The sequence below is a fragment of the Filicampus tigris genome, chromosome 3 (genome assembly GCF_054856515.1).
Source record: "Filicampus tigris isolate MCC_2025a chromosome 3, RoL_Ftig_1.0, whole genome shotgun sequence".
Lineage (NCBI taxonomy): Eukaryota > Metazoa > Chordata > Actinopteri > Syngnathiformes > Syngnathidae > Filicampus > Filicampus tigris.
The window spans coordinates 19,329,113-19,351,886 of NC_141219.1; positions in this window are offsets into that span (position 1 = coordinate 19,329,113).

The following is a 22,774-nucleotide window of genomic DNA, read 5'->3' on the forward strand; positions in this document are numbered from 1 at the left end:
TAGAAGACGACGACTGGCAAAACAAACAAAAAAAGGTTTTGACATCGCAATCAAATGACCGACACTCCCCTCTGTGCAGACCGAACGCGTGCAGTTCCGGGGCTCCCAATGGAAGTAAGTACGCACAGTTGGGTAACTGTGATAGTGATAAATGAAAGTAAATTAGCCAGCTAATTATACATATATATATATATATATATATATATATATATATATATATATATATATATATACGTATATACATGATCTACAGCATCAAAATGACTACATCTGACATTCTCCTTTTTTTTTTTTGTTTGGTGGGGGGCGTGTTTGTACGATCATAAAAGACTTTGCAATGTCTTTCCAAATCCTACTTCAAGAATCTGACAGTCGTCTAATTAATACGTAAACGTTCTTAGATCCAGCCCTAATACACGATGAAACAAAGTAATTAATTCTGCCGAGCATTTGAAACATAATCTCCTCATATTGCATTACTGTGAGACCTCATCACATACTTCATCTTTTGAGGCAACCACATCCCTCCTTTATCTCTCTCACCAACTCTAGTGTCTCTTGGTCTCTCTCCTGCTATCTACACATCAATGTATTCTTCACTATTTGAAAAAAAAAAAAGGAGCAAGCTTCCGTCATCATGCGTATCGTCGAGATGAACAGCTTTATATAATCACTCCATCGGTGATAAAGCCAAGACGATGTAATTATCTGTCTCAGAGTTTAAATAGAGTCAAGTGCATTTATTTCTTTTGCGCCCATTCACAACAGTGTCCTGTTGTCCCGCCATGATCATTCCACTTTTGTTCAAGGAATGTATTGTCTCGTTTTGTCACGATAGTCATGATGAAATGCTCACTGGGCCTCAGACCTAAAATTGATGAGGTCCCATCATCCTACATCATCCTCTGTGTACCGGGAAGTGGTCTGCAAATATCAACCGACAAACCAATACAAACAACGTGCTCTCACAGTTTTTTCACTTTGATTGGAGGACCTACAATATGCTGTTTCCTCCGACGCAGAATAAAAGACAACTGCCTGTCTTGGTCATCATCCAAGAACCAGGAAGTAGCCTGTTAACATAAACACAAGACACATGACACAAGAACAAAAATGCGATTTTTTGTTTTGAGTTTTTGTTTGTTTATTGATATTTATTCTCATTATTGTGCAGCTTACATAACATCAATGCATCAATTGCGATATTGAGCAGTGATGTTCCTTTCCTTCAATTTCCTTCAGTTTCAGTATTGAGTAAAATTAACTCTGGTATCGGTGATCTGAAAATATGATAAAATTTGCATATTTCAAATCAAGGGTTCATAAAGAATATGAGACATCAGAGTCATTTATTTGTTTATTTTGTAGGTGATTAATGATAGACAGGAAGCTTGGAAAAATAGTCGAATTAAGCATAGTCGGCAGTCCTTTTTTTCCATTTATGTAATTGTCAATTTTCGCGCTCACCCCGCTGGGCAATATTTGAAACAAAAGACCCACCGTGGCATGGAAGCCTCACCGCGGCGAGGCTTCCGAGGTCCTTAAAGGGACATAAAGCTCCACAAAGGTCCTGGAAGGTGATAAAAGACACGTGTAGTCCGACCGCGGCGAGTCTTTCATTTCAAATATCGGGGGGGTGGTAGTTTAGTAGTAGTCGAAACGCTAATGGAAGCACGTTTTAAATGATAGTCGAACCGACCTATAGGCGATTACTATTTAGTGCGGCCGGACAAAATGGGGGAAGAACAGACGGCGGAAGGGTACCCCGGCTGCAGATGGAAGGCATTAAAAGTACAGCAAATTTCTTGTAAAATGCCCAGCTCTGCACATTTCATATACAAGGCAAGTCAATGTGCTTCACACAACCAAGAGCGCAACATCTAAAACCATTTTCAAACAGAACAGCTGAAGACTTTCAAAGGCAAAGCAAAGAGAACAAAAGTAGCTTATTATAATTTGCAAAATAACGTACATTGACACCATCAAAATGCATTTACAAAAATATTGCATAATTTAATTCAATAAATATATCCCAAGACTGCGAGTGGGGTTATCTCAGTGAAACACACTAATACTCCAAATTAAGCTAAGACGGCTACAGTATTCATTGAAGCATGTATTCATTTTGTTACTTCTTTCATAACTGTATTTATTGCAACAGTTTAGTCAACATTTCTCAATCTGTACCTGGATAGTTCCTCCCTGCAGCAGCAAAGGAACAACACTGTACTCTCCTCTTTTGACTCCATCTCTTATTCAAGGAATACACATGCAGCAGTAAAAAGTTAATATTTTGAAAAGTTAATTAATTTGATGATTTCATTACTTTTCATGTACATTGAATAACTTGAAAAACAATTTAAAAAAGAATATAGCTGGGAACCATGCTCATTGAACGCATCACTAGACAACCGTTACATGTGTGTCAACTTTGGACTAGACTGCACAATGATATATGCGCACAGCTATGCCTTTATAGTGTTAATCCTGAAAGAATGAAGCCATATGGTTTCCTATGAAACTATGATACTGTGAAAGAAGTCTACTGAGTGAGATTCCACTTTTGATGTGGAAGATGCCGCGCCGGATGGTCCTTTGATGGCACAAAATACACTTTGGAGAACGAGCGGGATCAGGAAGTGGAGCAGACATGGTGCTCATTCGCGAGCCACACACCCATGAACAATTCATACATTTGACCTTCTACCTTCATCGCATTATGAGTGCTGCTTTGGTCCGATATCTCAGCGGCTTAATTTACAAGCGCGGCTCTGCTCGCATTATTGACATAACGACCAATAAACCGCCACCTGTGGGGATCGCAAAGGATAGAGACTCAGTGGAAGCACAGATCTTCCCTCGCTCGGGTCAGCCCGCTTCTGGCTTGTTAAAAATATTCAGCACGGCGTTCGTTTTTAATGTCACCTCTGTGGCGTGTCCCCTCTCAAACAGTAAACGAATCTTCTCGGCTGAAATGTTCACTGCACGCGTGCACATACCTGCCTTTCCTTGTGGACACCGGGGTCTTGACAAACTTGCGCAAGTACACTTTTTGTAAACGTTGTACAATAACATGCCAATGCGTGCCTTGGTTGCTGTTTCTGGTCGTTTCCTTGCAATTTTTTTCACTGCATTATAGCATTGTTTTTCTTTGTGTCCTCTGTGTTGTCCAATGTGTCTCTCTTGTCCAGCAGTGACATTCACGCATGTTACATCTCGCCGGACCCAATATGGACATGCCCACGTGTTGAAAATGGTGTGATAAAAGTGAAATATATCAATATAGAGGCGTCAACTCTTTTAAAGCTTGCCATTCATATCTTAAAGTGGGATTTTACCTACAGACCAGGAAATATTTGCACATGACAATTAGGCTGCATTCTCCCCCCCAACCTCCTTTTTTTCTCAAGCCTCTGCTGTTGCCACCCCTCAGAGAAGCTCTTTACACACAACATGACAGATTTAGAAATATGACTTAAAGCTGAACAGATGGCTCTTAAAAGTAAAACACAGTAATTCAATCTGGCTAATGGGAGGAAAGCCACAAACGGCTCCATTCTCATTTCTTTGACTGAGAAACTCGCCCGAATTGCTTCTCCGGCATTGATGCTCAACCTCTCCATGTTCGTGTGTCTCTGTGTTGCCCATGCATATTATAAGACATTTAAAAGGAAAACAGTGTATATTTACTGGGCATGGTTCGTCATGTGCACAGACAGGAGCTATTAGTGCCAAGACAGGGTGGGGAATGTATTGTACGGGTAATTGATTGTTGCAGGAGCCATCAAGCCATCTCCAGAGCTCCATTTGGTGCCTTGAAGCTGAGTGAAAAGAAGGCTCTCAGTGCCACACATTCACTTGGACGTGCAGTTTGCTAAATGATTACCTTCCACTCTGTGCGCTCTGTTCTGCATTTGTTCTTCATAACGGGGAGGACAATCCATTTGCCGGCCATATGGGTATGCTCTTTGTCTCCATCAAGGGACGTCAGTTACAGGAAAATGAGATCCATATTCCCCACATGTCTAAGAGTGGTAATAAAATATCATGTAATTAAAAGGTGTGTTTTTGCAGCGTTTGCTTATGTTTGGAATAATACCGGAAGTTCAAAAGGGGGAAAGATGGAACATCATCCTTTCAAATTGTCGTCATTGCGTTACGAAGACACAACACTGCCGAGTGTGGAGCCGATTGGATTTCACTCCCTTTCTGTATATTTATTTTACCATCTCCAGTTACCGCTCGTTTCTGCTCGTAAGGTTTGCCTAATTTCTCAGTGGATCAAGACGTGCAGTTCAACTTCATAAATACTTTAAGTCCGTGTTGTACATTACCGAATTGACTACTAAAACCTTCATCAGCATCGGTGTCGATTACAGATAGGTCCAATATCCATCCTCTGTCTGCAGGCTATTGGATAAGGAGAAAATTGGTTGCATTGCTGAGGCACATGCAGTCAGTCTTTGGGAAGAGATGTATGAAGCTAGAGCACCAAGCGAGCAAATTTTCTGGGCTCATTGTTGACAGCTTTTATTAGCCTAATGCACTTTGTGATGTATAGCACAATAACACAACCTATGTCTGTAGGGCCTTCCTCTTAATATTGGCTGGCGAGTGGATCAGACAAAATTATTGTAATGAGACCAAATTTCCATAAAATAGAGAAATGGGTTCATTACTCCAAGTTATACCTGTGAACTGATCGTGGGAAATTGATGCTTTTAAGATAGCTTTTGCTTTCATGTGGATAAAGAGTTAAACAAGAGGCGGTGGAGTTTTGGAAAAAAGAATAAAAGGGGCTAGGCTACTGCTTCTATTAAAAATGACATGCTGAACACTACAGTGGTTTATTATTATTATTATTGTTATTATAAGTAAGTCTGAAGTAAAGCACATACATTTATTTGAATGTACAGTAAGCTTTTACTGGTTGCCAAGCATATACAATAAACATTTTTTCTTGGTAAATGCCTCTATGATTCATCCTCCCATCCATTTTGTATACCGATTATCCTGTTCAGGGACATGGGGAGCTGTAGCCAATGGACAATCACAGAACACTTTTTGATTCATGTTAATCATGATATATTTATAATCATTAAATGATTCGTTTTTCTATTTCATTATATGTACACTGGACAAAAAAAGTCTCCACGCCCCAATTTAAACGTCAGGGTTTGTGAGATGAAAAAAATGGAACGAAGAATAAGATAATTTAGAAAAAAAATACCCACCATTAAAGTAAAAATGAACCCCCAAAAATTATTTGCAATTATATGTTCTATGCTGATAAAAAAAAAAAAAAAAAAGATTCACCTGTTTTCTGAAGCTGATTGGTTGTTACCTGAGCCCTGAGCAACTGTGAGGTCATTTTCAGTCGGCAACAAGTGGCAAAATGGCCACCCCGTGAACTCATATTCCACAAATGCAATATTAATCAGAATGCCATGTTTAGACTGCATAGAGCATACTGTATTCTTGTAAAGAAAATGTTTGGGTTACTTCCCTTTAATGTGACCTTTAATGTGGTTGCGGAAGTGTACACATCTTACTGGAACGTTACTTTTAAGACATGGTTCTTAATATCTCATTGGAAAATGACATGGGAGTTAGTTGGAATATGTTGGGGGACCTTCTTTGGCTCTTCTTACTGTTATTTACACCACCTCTATCCCAGTGGAACTCAGAAACATGTACTATGTTCAAACTGAATAAATAAATAAATCAAAATGTTTGTATGTCCAAAATGTTCTTAAGGTTGATGTTGGTTAGTAGTAAAGGTGCAAGTATTAACTGACCAATAGACAACTACTCAATCATCAAATTAATTGATAAATATTTTGATAGTCAATTTCATTTTGAAACCTTATTTAATTTAAAATTGTCCAAATCCTACAAATTTAAGCCTCTCAAAGGAAAGTATCCGATTATCCGTTTATCGCCATCCGTCTGCAGCCTAGGTACCCTTCCACCGTCCGTCCATCCGTCTTTTTGCCAAGCCGGGTCAAATAGTAATCGCCTATAGGTCGGCCCGTCAATCATTTTAAACCCGCTTCCGTCAACCAACTCTGACCAAAAACATGCCTGATGTAAAATACACAAATCAATCTGCCAACTTACGTACATCAAATGAAACAATAATCATCAATGTCGGGTTATAGAAGATTAGAATCCACTTCCGCTTATGTTTAGTCCGTCTTTGGGTTTTTTTAAGTTTCCTGTCTATCGCCTGCAAAATGGGCCTCCGTCATGGACCAATAGATGGACCGGTCCGTCAGCTAGGTGGAATGCCCAGCTCTGCCAATTGATTATTAAAATAACTGTTAGTTGCAGCCCAATAGGTAGTATTAAAAGCCTGCACACTTATCGTGTAGTTCTGAAATGAGATTTATGACTCATTAACGCGAGTCTGTCCAGTTATGAAAAGAAGCATTTTGCACTTGAAAAGTAAATGCAAAGTGTTTATTGAATGAACGTGAATATTGGCGTTAAACTGTACGTATGGATTCATAACAATCACTCCTCTTTGGCAGTAGGGCATTAGGGGGTGCACATTCACAGTCTTGCCTTCAGGGAAGATGGATAAAACATGTCACTCTCATCAAGGTTGCTCATCCCTGCTTGAGTGTCACTGAATCAACAGCTCTTCTCACTGTGTAACGTGCTATTTCATTTGTAATTTAAAAAAAGAAAGAAAAGTTGATGTTGCTAGTGAGAAAAGTCGAGGGAGTAAGTGCAAATGAGGGACAAAACGGTTTTGGACGTAGCCCCCGTGTTAAAGAAGAACGTGAGTATGGCGACAATGACACTATAGAGCAGCCCAAGTCCCTTCCTCGAGAGCCCCTATGCAGCCTGTTTTAGACGTCTCCCTCCTACAACGCAGCCGATTCAATTGATCAGGATCGTTTTCAGGCTTCTGCAAAGCTTGCTGATGAGCTGATCGTTTGAATCAGGTGTGTTGGAGGAGGGAGACTAAAACAGGCTGGAAAGGGGCTCTCGAGGACCGGACTTGGTCGCCTCTGCTTTAGTGTGTTGTCTCCTGCAGCGCATAACTTATGCGCTGTATACCAAAGTATCGCACCAAGGTGGCGGCGGCTGGCTGTGCTCTCCAGCTGTCCACTGAGGACTGCTTCAGTGCATCCTTTAAATCAGCTGATTATGCTATCTATCAACACCAGCTGCCTGCGTCCAGTTGAACCTTTGTCAAACCCTGCATGCAATGTAGCCTGCACTTACCCACGTAATTGCACTTTTGTAATCCAATACCGCGGCTTCGTTTGCTTGCATTTCCCTGACGAAGACAAGCAATACTGTCCACTTCTGTCACTGTATTTTAGAAACCGCGCACTCCAGTTTGAAAAAAATAATGTCTATTTTGCAGTCGCATTAAGCTAAGGGAAGAAATTAAGGATTCCAAATGTTTTGGGTTTTTTTTCTCCTCATCACCAAGGCACAAACAGGATGCTGGCAGCTACAAAGATTCAATTATAAAAAGTACAGAAAATAATTAGAAAAAAATAATAGCACTTGAAAAAAAAATTGGCCCTCCAGGAATTGTGCACAACAATAAATCCGTTAATTAGCTCATTAATATTCAATTGGGGTCAGTGGACTTAATGGAACCTTTTTCATGGGCCAAGGAAATGTTTAACACTCAGTTTCTCCTTTGCCTGTTCTCATTATCAAGTATGCGCAGGCAGGCCTTATCAGTGCACCAGATGGTGAGGAACAATGCAGCACCATTATCGTCTTACAGCAGCGTGTGCGCCTTGTAGCCGCTGTGTGCCTGGGACAGTGAAGTATAGATACTGAGGCATTTAGTGTAATTGATATGTGCTATATATTGTATTGTTTAGGCCTGTTTGTTTGCTCTGCTAGTATTCAAGGCGAGAGGAGAGGCAAAGATTGATTTTCACCGCAGCTATTTCTGCTCTCACCACAGGTCACAGATAACTTGTCAACGCAGGTTTTGGGGGCCGGTGTTAAATGCATCAAGGCTAAACTGTCTCGGCCGTCGGTTGGGGGTGGGGGGCGGTTTCATCTCTGCAAAAGAACCTCTTGTTGCTCTTAGCTTGTGCCGCGGGATAGATGTTTTATTCAACAAGTACGTGCGATGGAGGGATGTCCAAGCAAAGCCTTCTTGAGTCTCTGCTCTGTTGGCTTCCTTCTACTAAAAAAAAAAAAGAAGACAGTGTTTGTCACAAACCATACTGGTCTTATTTGCCATTGTTACTTTCTTTCAAAAGGTATAACAATCCACCATGATGCTCCTATGCTACCATTTCAAATTTATATCTCATCAAAAATAACATGAAATGTATGATCGACTGGTCAGCAGGTCTGCCTCACCACAGTGCAGAGGTCGCGGGTTCGAATCCGGTCTCGGCCTTTCTGATGTTAATAATCATGAACCCATGTTACATAAAACCATTACAGTATTCAGTAGTTCAGTTATTCAGCAAAAATAGCCCACCTTCACATGAGGCCCATCAATAGTATAAAATAGCATACTAGCATAAACTGACATGACATCACACATGGGCAAACAATTGTTCATTAGCACTTTACACAAACAGGCCAAGGCATTAACCTCACCTTTTGGGATTTCAAAAAAAAAATTATAGCTGTCAAAGGTGTTAAGAAAATAAATTTAAAAAAGATGTATCATTTTGAAACTTTTCACTAGGTCACATTAATGGTTGACCTGCTGGAAAGGTTTTGAAAATATTTGCCTTAGTCCTGATTTTTAAAATCACACAAAAACAACTTTTTACATCACTGTGTACCGTCTTGATTCCTCTCGTTTTCAATCATGCCCCCTATTTTTTTTTCCCAAAAAGCTTTATTAGTTATTTGTCAGTGTGCTCAAAGTCCAAAAGGTGCTGCTTTAATAGACTTCTTGCATCAGCCTATTATCAATGAACAATCACTCATGCAGACCCAACTATGCAGGAAAGTGGACATTGTCATAGTTTGCCAAGCTGGATACATATAAGAGCGGGATGATCCTGAGCCTTTGTTGGTATCTAGCACTGAAGCTAAGAACATCGGGCACATGCCAGAAAATCTTAAAACGCTCTTTGATTTGGGGTAAATAAAGCAATCTATAAAGAAATGTACTGTCTATTCCCTGACTATCAAAGTGCAAACTGATGCCATTTGTTACAAAATGTTCAGTATGTTTTTATCAGCATTTTTCCATAACTCTGGATTAATGGGCCTCCGTTTGGAAGATAATCCGTGACATCGTTATTCGCCAACAACATTCTCCAACTCCAGTATCAGTCATTAGATCTACAATAAATAATTGCTCACCTTTTGTAAGCCAACATGTTCATCTCATCCTGGCTTTCGCAGGCAAAATGGATTCTGTTTGTGTGTTTGAAGCGGCCGATTGGAAAGAGATACGAGGTGGCGCATTTGTTCTCAGCTGTATTTATTTTATTGACACCCCTCCACCTGCAAAAGGAGATTATTTTATAGTATATGTTATCACCTGAAAGGAAGAACATTTTTCAACTCATTGGTGCAGAAAAACACATGGGCCGGACTCAATGACTGAGAGGAGATTTATTTCCAATGTCTCTTTGACAACTAAGTGAAACTTAAGATGGAACAAAACAGAATTGAATTCACCTAGCTGGAACAATGTAAGCATACGGATTTAACAATGACAGCCCTTCGAAACAAACAACTGAGGGCATTTTTTTTTTTCAGAGAGGACAGCAAACAGAGTAAAATGCCTGCAATTGAATGTGCTGAATGCGCCATCCTGTAAAAGAGCTGATCCCAAATCATGTGCTTAAAGGTTGCTGCTTGAGAGCCCAGGTGTCATGGATAATTCCTGCTCGGATAGCTCCAGCGCTCACTATCTTCCCCCACTCCCTCTCTGCTAGCTTAGCTTTACCTCTGTCTAACAGGCCAGCTGCTATCCTATTGATCCCCTACCCACTCCTCAAGACACAAACACCCAAACCCAGTCTCCAGAGTTGAAATCTACGGGCGATGGGAACAGACCAGACTCCCCACTGAGGTGGGGACTGGGATTTGACAAAGTTAAACACTTCTCAAGCACAAATTTCCAGCCTGGGCAGCAGAGTGGGGATTTTGTCCTCAGCCCAATCCTCACACTCATCAAATTGGGGTCAGCCCCAACATCATCATCTTCTTCATCATCATTACTATCATCATCATCGACGACAAAACGCCTTCCACTCAGCTTCGTCAATGACTTCACACCATGCTGTCAACATATTTTGCTGCTGCCATTGATTCTAATCCAATTGGATACACAATTCACATTTGGAGAGTTGCTGGAAGGGGTGAAACGTGCATCACAAGATATCAGTTCATCAAGGAAAGGGACAAGTATCAAACGCTCTGGAATAAAATGAAAGTTGGCCCTAATGTGGTGATGTTAAGACCCCACGTGTAATCTGAAAAAGTGCCATTTTAAACTTTGGTTCCGCAAACTAATTTTCAATACATGGGTATCTTTTAGAATTAGTTGTATTTGCCCAGTGGGCTTCTTTGTTGTGATACAAAAACGCAATGTGAAAAAGATTCCCTTCATGTTGTCTGTTTCTTCGCTGGAATTAAACTCTCTAGTTGCTTGAAAAGACCTCTCTGGCAGTGGCTTGAACGGTCAGAGAAGTTGCTAATACAGCAATCGTATCGTTAAATTGGAAGCACTGACTGCTTTTGTAAATTCCCTCCACTCTGTTATCTGATTTGTTAATGGAAGCAGCAAGTTTCTTTCACCACTGTAAGGGGTCCTGGACCCAAAAAGTTTGAGAATCTAATATACAGAGGTTAGATGAACAATTTGTTTTGAAATTGGAACTAAAGGCTTTTGGTTACTTTTGATAAGACCGACAAGCTTTCATTATGAAGCGTCTTCTGTCTGCGCTGCCTGGAGAAATATTATCCAATTTTTGGAAGAACAAACTTTCGGATAGAAGCAGCCAGAAGGGTGTTCAGCATGCCTTTGAAGGATACATTCACAATCTCAAAGTGACAGAAGAAAAGTATGTTAAACAAATAAAGCTAACACATACAGATCACAGAGCGAATGTGAATGACAAGCAAAATCGGTCCTGTCTATTAACTATTACAATCATACAAACCTCTACCAATCTTGCAACCAGAAGTAATTTTCTTGGTTCCCCGTCAGTCAAGGGCCCTTAAAATTATCATCACTTCCTCCCTATAGGCACCCCTGTTTATGGATGATAATACAAGCAAATTGCCTGCAGCTTAGTGTCCTAGTGGTCAGCATGTCTGCCTCAAAGTTCTGACGTAGTGGGTTTGAGCACATCACATAACCATAATTACAGTGACAGTAAAGATGGGGTCCAAAAGCCCTGCCACGAATAGCGAAAATAAAATGTAATGTATGTAATTAACAGAGCTGAATTCAACTTACTTAACTTAGTTTGTCGAAGTTGGTAGTCGGAAACGCTAGCGGAAGCCCGTTTAAAATGATGGTTGGACCAGCCTATAGGCGATTACTCTTTGGTCCGGCTAGACAAAATGTCGGGTAAACGGACGGCGGTAGGGTACCCCGGCTGTAGGCGGAAGGCGATAAACGAACTGCAAAGTTTTTGTAAAATGCCCAGCTCTGGTAATTAACACCTATCTAAAAAGGTTTCCAAGTGCCCACTTCGCAGCGGCCAACTTTACATCACCAAGTGGAGATCTTCTTACAATTGTTTATAAACGTACTTTGCATGCGTCGATCCCCTGCATGGACTCCTGCAAACTTGTTATGCTTCATGTAGGTAGGGCTCCTTACCTGTGTTGAATTTAAAGGAAATGGGGGCGCTGCTTTGATTAGCCGGGAATCAAGTCAGCTGTGTTCAGTCCCACAATGACACAAACATCCATTTCCAACTGCATCTGTCTACGAATATGCCAAAAGAAAGATAACTCCACCAAGTTAGAATGCACTTTGCATTAGACTTGCGCTGTCCATTGAAATAGGGTCCCATATGTCTCCATATCTTGACCTTTGTTGACAATATCTAAGATATAAGACTCGTTATGGCTCACCTTCCAAGCCGTTTGTCGATCAAATGTCAGATTGAGTCAGACGTACTGTTTACATCAGTTGCCTTGCTTTGAATGTATGATGGTAAACAAAAAAGTAATTTACTTACTTTACTGTTTATTCATGAGGACAAGCGCTTCAGATATTACTGCTTATACTAATATAAGGAGTATAAGGAGTCCTTATACTCAGGTGTGACGATGCTCCCCAACCGCGTTAACTTTCTTTTGACAGTTGGTGAATCCTTTTGGTACATCACCGCTGGTGGCCAGAAGGTGGCGATAATGCGCCGCAGAAAAAGAAGAAGAAATCACGCATGACTGCCGGTGGGCACCTTCTTTATAGCATGCTAAAGGAGGATAAAATGAATGTAACAGTGCACGGTCGGAGCATATTTTCAAACGCAGTCACAACAAGGGATCAGGGACCTCGGGTTGTGTCCGAGCTCCACTTTTGTTTGTCTCGGTTTTTGTAAAATACATTTCCCCCAAAATTAAAATCCCCCTTATACTCCGGAGAGACTTATAGCCTGAAAAATACGGTATGTATGTATGCATTTATTTTTGTCATGTTTTGCTCTGTTTCCGCCAGTGGAATTGGGGTGTCCTGCAGTGCCACACCAATTTTATTTACATGATATACATCACTTTGTTTCAGCTGCAGGTGTTTCAAACATAGAGTTTCGTATGTCAATGCATCAATTATTAGTACTATCCCCTAAGGTTTGAACGACTAAAGATTTTTTTGTAGTTGACCATGTGATGAAAGTCGAGCGAAATTCGATTGATCGATGAGGTCAGTGATATTTTTTTAAGCACAGTCCAGTGGTTCCCAACCTTTTTTGTACCTTGGACTGGTTTCACTAATTTAATTGCTAGTCGACTAATCAGTTCAAACCCTACTTTGCACAGGATGCAATGGAAGTAGTGTGAGTACGTGCATCATCATGCTCTGTGGGGGTTAAAAAAAAATCGAAAGGAGAAGAGATTCGTTAGAATCAGCGCTTAATGAATCAGGCTAATTCCTGGATCCCATATGGAAGCAGCTAATAGAGCCCATCCCTGACCCTCTGTCCTTTATCTGTTCATTCCGGCAACACAACCTGGAGCGGGGCTATTTAAGGTCGTATCGGCTCAACAAAAAGCGCTGCATGTTTACAAGCACAAGACAAGCACATTACGCCCAAACAATGCAACACTGCCTCCAATCCTGTGCTCCCTTTCACTCACTACACAGCACCCCCTCAGGGTTAGCAGACCTTCCTTCATGTTCAAAGATTATCTGTTAATCCAAAATGTGCAGAAGCATGAGTTGACAACGAAGGGACCGCACTCCGGGGGAGGGAGAGATGCATGGCTTTATTTGTTTGTTGGCTCTCTTATTAATCCATTGGAACGCGATGCATTTTCCCCTCCTTTCTGGGCACGTGTAAATGTTTTCGAGCCATTAAATGAAAGACCAATTCTTCAATGGATAGCATGTAAAAGTATTAATTGTAAAGACCATTATTTGGTGTCCATGAGGCTGAATCAGCTTAGCCACTCCATTCCCCCATTTGCATACAAAATGCTTTATTTTGGCAATCAATGAAAGTGCTCCACTGTATGTGCGGCTTATCACATGCTTGCAGGAAATGGATTCCTTAGCCATCTCGTTAAATTCTGTTGATGCAGAACAATTTGAAACATGGCACAGGCGGCAATGACATTTAAAGATGCCTCGGCTTAATTATATTTTGCAAACATTTGGGGATGTTTGTCCTCTGGGATAAAGTGCCGCCACTACAAAGTTAACTTGTTAATAATTCAAAACCAATCTTTCTTTTTTGTCGAGCGACATCATTATCTTGTGTTAGTGCTGGTTAAGGACATTCAAGGTGCCACAAACACACTGGGGAAACATGCTGCGCTTTAAGATGGAGCACAATGACTTTAGCAAAAAGAACAAATTAATCCAAGTCTTTTGTGTTGCATGTTTTGGCAAATTTAGAAGGGTCAAAGACACGCAAGAACACATTAAACAGAGTGCTGTGGTAAAAATTGACTTAATCATATTTGGGGGTTTTTACACAACATTCCATTGACTCACAACACACACACTCATGTAAAGTACACTCAGAGCACGCCTTTCCACCACACCATTTTTTTCTCATTGGTTCTCTCAGTTGCCATGGTAACAATTAAGACAACATATGGAAAACAATGTCTGTTTTGTCAAATGGCAAACATGGTTGGAAAAGGTAAACAAACCTTGACATAATCATGTGTATACAGTCATACAATTTGGGCTGCGCTTGATGATTTGACCTGGATTCCTCTCTCTTGATGTTAACACTGTGTTAAAAGATTTTGGACAGAAAGTAATAATAGTTTTATTAGAACTAATTCACTGACATTGACGGCTACCGTCCCAAGTATGCATTGTTACCGGGCGTGTTGGCAGTGAATAATGACACATTATAGACTTTTATGAAAGTAACTAACAGGAGGCCCAATACAGTCTTGTGTTGAGATACAATTTTAATTTGTTCTGTGAATACAAATACTCTAACCTTTTGTTTCTAAATGAGAAAAATACAACTCTACTGTATTGTACTTTATTAAAGCATATTGTAACAACATTATTAAATAGAATGTAAAGAATTATATTGTTTGTGGGCCCTTCTGGTGTGCATGACCTGGCCACCAGAAGGCAGTATAATACAGTCCTGCAGACACAAACAGAAGAGTTTCACCACTACTGTAAATAACTCAAACTGTAGTAATAGTAGCATTTTTTTCACAAAGGATGAAGAAGAATATCTGCCTGTAAATATTGTTCTGTTTACATGTGTTGCTGTATATTTGTGATCAAATAGCCATTATTTCAAGCGTTGTATAACTTTCACACGGATGCTTTCCATTAGTCCATCTATGGTGTTTTGCATATTTGGTTAGCATTAAGCTAGTGAACTTAAATCAAAGCTAGTATGTGGTTGTTTTAACACAACAGGTCCTATTTTTGTGCTCAGCGCGAGTCAAGTGTAAAGTGCGGTCTAACTATGTGCATGGGTGGAGTTTTCTTTCTTTTTGTACTAAATTTTCAAGACATCAAAAGGAAGATCAAATTTGCCTTTTCAAGTATAATAAGGCTAAGTTTTGATTGTCATTGTCCAGAAGTTTTAATTTAATAACATGCTCATTACTGTGCTTTACATGGATACTGTCACAGAGGTTCTAGTTTGACAAAGTTTATTTTTCAAGTTACAGAGCTCCACATTTTAGATAATAACTCTGAATCGTCATCTTTGTAAAGTTTGAATTTGTCTCATCTCATTAGACTATGCAGGTATTCCTAATGTTGTTGCCATTGAGCATATCATGCTGGTATTTTTGCTTCCTTGACTCCTTTGAACTCCCATTTAAGCTTGCTACAAAAATACAGACCTAATATGACTTTGGTTTATGAGTTTTTATTCATGATTGTCAAGCAAGACACATTTAAATGGCATCCCTTGGTGACAGCCTGCATGCTGTTGATGCTCATAAATTACAGGCAGAGTGCAGAGTGCTGACAGGCAAGCATACAAGTAAAAAAAAAATTGTCAAGGTCTGGATACCATAAAGCATTTCTTTAGCCCATTAATCCACCTCATTCACTTTTTGCAACCATCTTTTTACCATCAATATAACAGGGTTCATATTTGTGACAGCGTGTCCTTCATGACTCTCAATATCATCAAAAAGAGGGAAGAAATTAAAGCATCCTCAAAATATATACCTAAGGAGTATATTGATTTAATATAGTTCCATAAGCCCTTGCACCTACACTCGACATGCAATTTGGAAATAAATTGGCTGATTTAGATAGAGGCATGGAGAGGAGGGGCTGTGTGTAATGATGTAAACCTGATCCGCTACTGTTGAGTAAGGTGACATTGCACAACAAATCACTTGCATGAAGAGGGAAAGAAAACCATTTCTTTTTCTAAAATGTCATTTTATTTGGGGAAGGTGCACTCACCACGCTGATTGCCACATATGTGAATCCATTCCTCTACTGGAGGTGGCTGAGTGCTTTCGTAAAGTCAATCTTATATTTTGCTTGTAGCATAATAATCAGACTTTGATCCAGAGAATAACAAAATCTCATTTATTGCTAACAGACAATAGAGCCGCAATCGACTCTACTGTGTTTTGTTTAGTCGCAGCAATAGTTGATTTTTTTGAAGCAGCACAGTCTAATGTGTTTTAATTGAGCCCAATGAAGAATAATTAAGTAATTAAAGTCTTGATAGGAGAGAGGCATGGTAAATAGCTAGAGGGCGAGAGCTGGTATTAACAATATGGAACACAGGGTGTGGCGTGCATTGAGCAAACCTGCAGGATGACACCATTGAGACAAGACAAAAAGCACCAACCTAAAGGCCACATCAGTCTGACTATGCATGTGGTCACATTCAGAAATTAGCATAATGTGAAACACAGATGCCTTGAGATATGAGTTTAATGCCTTCCGCGACCCTGCTTGTAACTCAAGACACTCGTATCTCAAATCATCTCTCCCCATTGAAATGAATTAATCCTGAATTAATCCTTTACTCCATACCCCCCCCCCTCAAAAAAACCCAACAACAATACATTTTGTAAAGATGCCTAGCCAAAGATGCATTATTTATACACAGCACATTGGGTTGGGGATTTGACTCAGCACGTGGTGTCAAGATTTTGATCCAACAAGAGGTAAAACAAAATAAAATGAAAAATCCTTAGTGTTGAGTTAAAGCTAGCAAGAATTTAGCTACCAGGTTTTCAGTATAGCTGTGATTGAAAATACAAACTTTTTTACCAACATTTTGTAAGAACGAGGAGTAGCAATTTGATGCCCTTCCTGATTCAACCCACCTACTTTCTGTGGATGGGCTGTTGACCTTGACCAAAATTTGACCTCCACTGAACCATCAGGCCAGCCCCAATGTTTTCTAAAGAATGAAAATTGTCAAAATGGTGACCAGCTTCAGCTCTTCATCCCCTCCAAATCCAATCATCAACACAATTTGCTGGGTCAAAATGATTAACCCAACCTTGGGTACCAGTAACCCAATCTGTTCAAAGTCCACAGGTACTCATCAAGTGGATTAGGAAAACAACTCAGCAATTTTTAAGTGAGCAATTAAATGCAATGTAAACAAATTCAATAGTTCATGATTTAATGCTTCCATTACATTTTTTCTGCTGTTTCTTCTGGTGTGCCCACCTTGGCCACATGAAGGCAGTGTAATACCACTCCATCATCACTGTTCTCAGTGAATGAATAAAGCTGAATTTTTTCATCTAGAATGGAATATAGCCAGTGAGTATTGTGATATTGTTTACATGTGTTGCACCTTCATATCATTCAAATATCTGTTGCTTAACTAGGACTAGCATGGTTTTTCAACCCACCCAAGGACTGCCATGGCCTGGATTTTTGACTAGGAAGAGGGTGTGTCAGAGGATTAGCCGAGCTATGTTCAAGTATATTAGTTCTCCCCGTGCCTGCGTGGGTTTTCTCCGGGTACTCCGGTTTCCTCCCACATTCCAAAAACATGCATGGTAAGTTGATTGGACTCTCTAAATTGCCCCTAGGTGTGATTGTGAATGCGGATGTTTGTCTTTGTGTGCCCTGCGATTAGCTGGCAACCAATTCAGGGTGTCCCCCGCCTACTGCCCGAAGACAGCTGGGATAGGCTCCAGCACGCCCGCGACCCTTGTGAGGATAAGCGGTATAGATAATGGATGGATGGATGGACGTCAACCGTGTCCACATGTCTTGATTTTTTAACTTTTACCTGATGCATAAATAGTCAAGTACAATACTATTTTCACCATTTTTGTCAGGGGTAGCCATGACTGCGTATCCTAAAGGCCATATTTCATTGAGCGGCGAGTGCTTCCATGGTAGCAAATGTTTGGTTAGCAATTTTCTAAACTGTCGTAAGTTCTTTTTGATTCACCCGTACTGGAGACCACATGGTTTCACCGATGGGGTCGGAGGACGATTATTTTTATGAACAAGTACGGAGCGACTAGGACAAAAGGGTACCCAGGTCGCAGATGGAGGATGAAGGACGGACCGGCAAAAAAGGGTAAAGAGCTCATCTCTGATCATTCTTCTGCTAGTCATCCCTTTTTTTAAATGGCACAGCTTGATGTGTACTTTAGCCTTTTCTCTTGGAAAGACCAAAGTACACTTATTTCAACAAAAAGTCTTTCGAGGAACTAAGTATTTTTTGAGCCAGTTTGTCAATCGGAGTAACTCTTACAACAGTGAAATTACCATAATGACATTTTATCGTTTAAAAGATTTTATTTTGTGTGTGTGTGTGTGTGTGTCAAACACTGCAGCGTGACCAACTTACTTTGGACTTGTTCCTGGTGCCAAATGTTCCCAACAGTGATATCTGCTTTATTCAACATACAGCAATAATCGCTGTTGGCATCATATGCTGCCTGGCAGCGATAATCTATAATCCATTCACCCAGAGAGGGCACACAAATGCATATTTGTTTCGTCGGATTAAAAGCTTATAGCGACAGTATAGCATGGCCAATAATAATAATTCATCTATGCCAACTGACTGAATTTTCTTCACTATTGCTGCTTTTTCATACCCTGAATTTGTGTTTGAATGCAACTGCGGTATAAATTGTCAATTTACCATGTAACTAAATGACACTGACATTGCATTAGCTTCTAAGAAAGTTAAACAATTGCCTAAAAATAAGGAGACCAGCCAGGACACGGAACTGTAGTGTAGTTAGTGCTAGAGCAATAATTGTTCTCAACTTTTATTTCAATACCTATAATGTTATTTAACACAGACACATTTTACCAGCGATAGTACCACAAAAGGGAGCATACCCACCACTCCCATTTAAAAAAAAAAAAAAATTCAACACACAGCTGTTATTGTCTAAAATTTAGATATTTACACTTTAAATCTCTGGCAACAAAAGTGAGTACACCCCTTTGTGAAAATGTCCAAATTGAGCCAAATTAGCCATTTTCTCTCCCTGGTTTTATGTGACTCATTAGTGTTACAAGGTCTCGTGCGTGAATGGGGAACAGGTGTGTTAAATTTGGTGCTCTGGTGAACACCAGAGGGCCAAGGGGGTTAAGGCAGAGCTGGAAAATAATGGCGGCCACACAAAATATTGACACTGTTTAGACATTAATAGCTGTGTTGAGTTATTTTGTGGTTATGCAAGCTGCCCATTGACTACTTGGCAAAGTGTTTTTCTTCAGTATTGTCCAATGAAAAGATATACTAAAATATTTGCAAAAATGTGAGAGATGTACTCACTTTTGTGAGATACTATATATTTATTGACTTGGCTTTAGCTTTTTGTCAGATTTTTATTGCCCGGGGTGTTTACCACTGTAAATGTTCACATAAACTGTGGTTTAAAAGCATTTGTACTTCTGTTCTTTAATGCTTCAGCACAAAAATCATGTTTTGATGGAAAACCAAAAGTAAGTACTCCATGTTAATAATTTTCAATAGCTGTTTTGTTATTTTAGCAGATTATAAATCAGTGACTGTAGAGCTCTGGCCTGCCCGTCTGCCTTGTGGTCAGCAAATGAAGCTGTCAAATGAAGGTCACCAGTTCATGGTCCAAGATTAAAATGGTCAGCAAGTATTGCTTGAGTGAAATGAAATCCTGCTTCGCTACAGAAATAAGACGCCAATAGAGTTGAGTGTCCTCCTTGTACGAACACTTTACTGTAATGGGCTGTCTATGTCACAACCAGCCCTGCAGCCACCTTGAGTAGTACAGTATTGATCTTGATGTGGAGTGTATAAAAAAGAAAATGATCACATCGAAGAATGGTTGAGTTATTTGCTGCACCTCTTACCGGTAAATATATAGATAAGTGGGCTGTTGCTGGTTTTTTCTCTCTCTCAAAACATCCACTCTGTAACAGTTTAGTGATGTGCCTAACTCCGTTTACCTGAGTTTAATGGGCTGATGTTCCAATCGTGCAGTGCAGAGCGTTTACGTGAGCAGCCCTTGATTTTCCTGTGGTGCCTTATTTAACTTCCCAGCATTCAACATAGCGTTTTTTTTTTCACCATCAAAACACTGAAATGTTGAAATCAAATAGTCATGCGGAAATGACATTCCACAATTTAAGTTACATTGTTTGGTTGAATGGCATTAAAACATTGACAATATTTTGGGGAATGCTAGAATGTAGATCGTGTGTCCTGGTACTAATATGTCATCATGTCATTTCTGTTTCAAATCTGACATCATCATTTTTTTTGCATTAAGATACGAGGCAACTGTCCAAAGTAGCAAATAAATTCACTTGGGAGAGGTGATCACAATGACAGTTCTGTATCAGTAAAAATATTGCATAAGGTTTTTCCCCTTTTGTATTCACAACACCATAGGTTCTTGATAAGTATTCTTTGAAATACGCATGTGGGAGTTTTCATCTCCGCCTTGGTCTTTGCTAATAACTCCCCGAGGTCCAACCTACTTGACCTTTGTGCTTTTGGCCTTAAATGAAAGGCCTAACCTGAGCTGACATGGCTTTAAAATGTCCATCACTGGAAAAATGACCAGACTGCTTGAAAAATATTGCCATGCTAAGTGAAATTGTTCAAGTTCCTGATTGTAGCCTTACTTGGATTATTTTAACTTTACATTAGCGTCTACTTGGACTAGTACACACATCAATTTTGCCAGTCCATCGTTGTTAACTTACTTTCGGCAACACACATTGTAATAAAGTCAAACACTGCACGGCTTTGTGTTGAGAGATCATCCACTCTGCCACGACAAATGATCCAATTTCGCTTTTTAAAAAAAAACAAAGAATTTGTTTGTTACAAATAATATCTCTTTGTTCATCTCTCAGTGAAAGTGATGTATAGAGACAAGCAGAACAATGAAATGCACTTCCATGAGAAGGCAGGAAGTACAATTAACCTTTGTATCCACCTGTTGTCGTTCATACAGCAGAATCATGGATTTGTTTTTAATTAGATAGACCCAGATTTCACCCTAAATACATTTGTGAGTAAACTGAGCATGGGATCATTATTACTTCAGTGTGCTTGTATCTATTTTTTGTGAATATTTTTTGAGGCATTTCTTTCTAATTTAATGTATGTAGAGGACACCACAATACATATATCAGCATGTCAGCCGACCACGTCAGTTACTATACAGTATGATATAAATTGGTTCATTACTATCTCACTGTTATTGACAGTACTCCATCAATTGAAAATGTAATCTAAGATGAAATTTAACAGGACTAAGTGAAAAGCATTGTAAATGAACAACAGTTGTCCATTGCCTAGGTTAAACAAAGAATAATAAAAATAATAATAATAATTATTATTAGTCATTTGTATTATTATCATTATTAATAATGATAATAATAATAATAATAGTATTACTATTACTACTACCACTACTACTACTAGCACCACTACCACTACTACTACTACTACTACTACTACTACTACTACTACTACTACTACTAACTACTACTACTACTACTACTACTACTACTAATAATAATAATAATAATAATAATAATAATAATTTACTGAGTTATATTGGCTTTGAGAAGTCGCTGATGGTGTAGTGGTACACACGGCTGAGTTGCGTGTGGGCAGCGTGGGGTCGGTTCCCACTCAGTGACGATGTCTGTGTGTGCCCTGTGACTGGCTGGCGACCAGTTCAGGGTGTAGTCTGTCTTTTGCCCATAAACAACTGGGATAGGCTCCAGCACCTCCCCGCAACCCTGTTGTACAGGATAAGTGGTGTGGAAGATGACGCATGACACATATTGGGTTTGAAATTTCACAACACATTGAATATTTAGATTTGTATTCAAGTTTCATTGATAAACCTTGTCTAGACCAGGGATGTCATCACAGAGCAGCAACCCAGGCAATTGCCCTCAGTCCTGAGCCGAAGGAGCCCTTGGAGACGGCTGACATTGGCCCACACAATCAATGGCAAAAGAACAGCCCTGCTTCAGACACTGCAACAACAACGTTGAATCCCTTCCACCTTACTAGCTGATGATGTATATTATCAACGATTACAAAAACTCATTGACATTGCAAGGACATGTTGGGATTTTGGGAATCTCCCTCATAGGGACCCTACTACCAGGCTTGTTGTCAAACATACCCAGAGAAAAATGAAACAAACTTATCACTCAGGCTAGGAAAAAAGAAAAAGGAAAATAAATAAAAGGAGGAATTGTTTTGTTGGCTTGGTTGGTTGTGTTTTGTTCATTCAGGAAAAAAAACAACTTTTTTAAAAAAGTTATTCATTCATACAATACCTGTGAATTTTGATTTCAGTGTTTGCAGTGATTTGTTATTCTTTTTTTCCAACACTGTTTGATTGTGCTTTAGAATTTTAAAATACACACAAATATTCAACGTTTTATGCCAACGCTTTAATAAAAGCTTTTGGTGGTGGTGCTTCTTGCCTGACCCCCCACCCAACTGAAACGTCACTGTCGATCTAAAAACATCGACAACAAAATTGAATTTGGTTTGTACGTGAGCCTGTACTGCTGCCTGCTGGTGAAATAAGAGACGCACACTCCTGGAACTGCAATACTGTATTAGGACGCTTTTACAGGTCATGTGCTGCATTTATGCACCCTGTTGTAAAACTGGGCATTTCAGTAGAATTTGTGAACCATTACCTACACTGGAAAAAA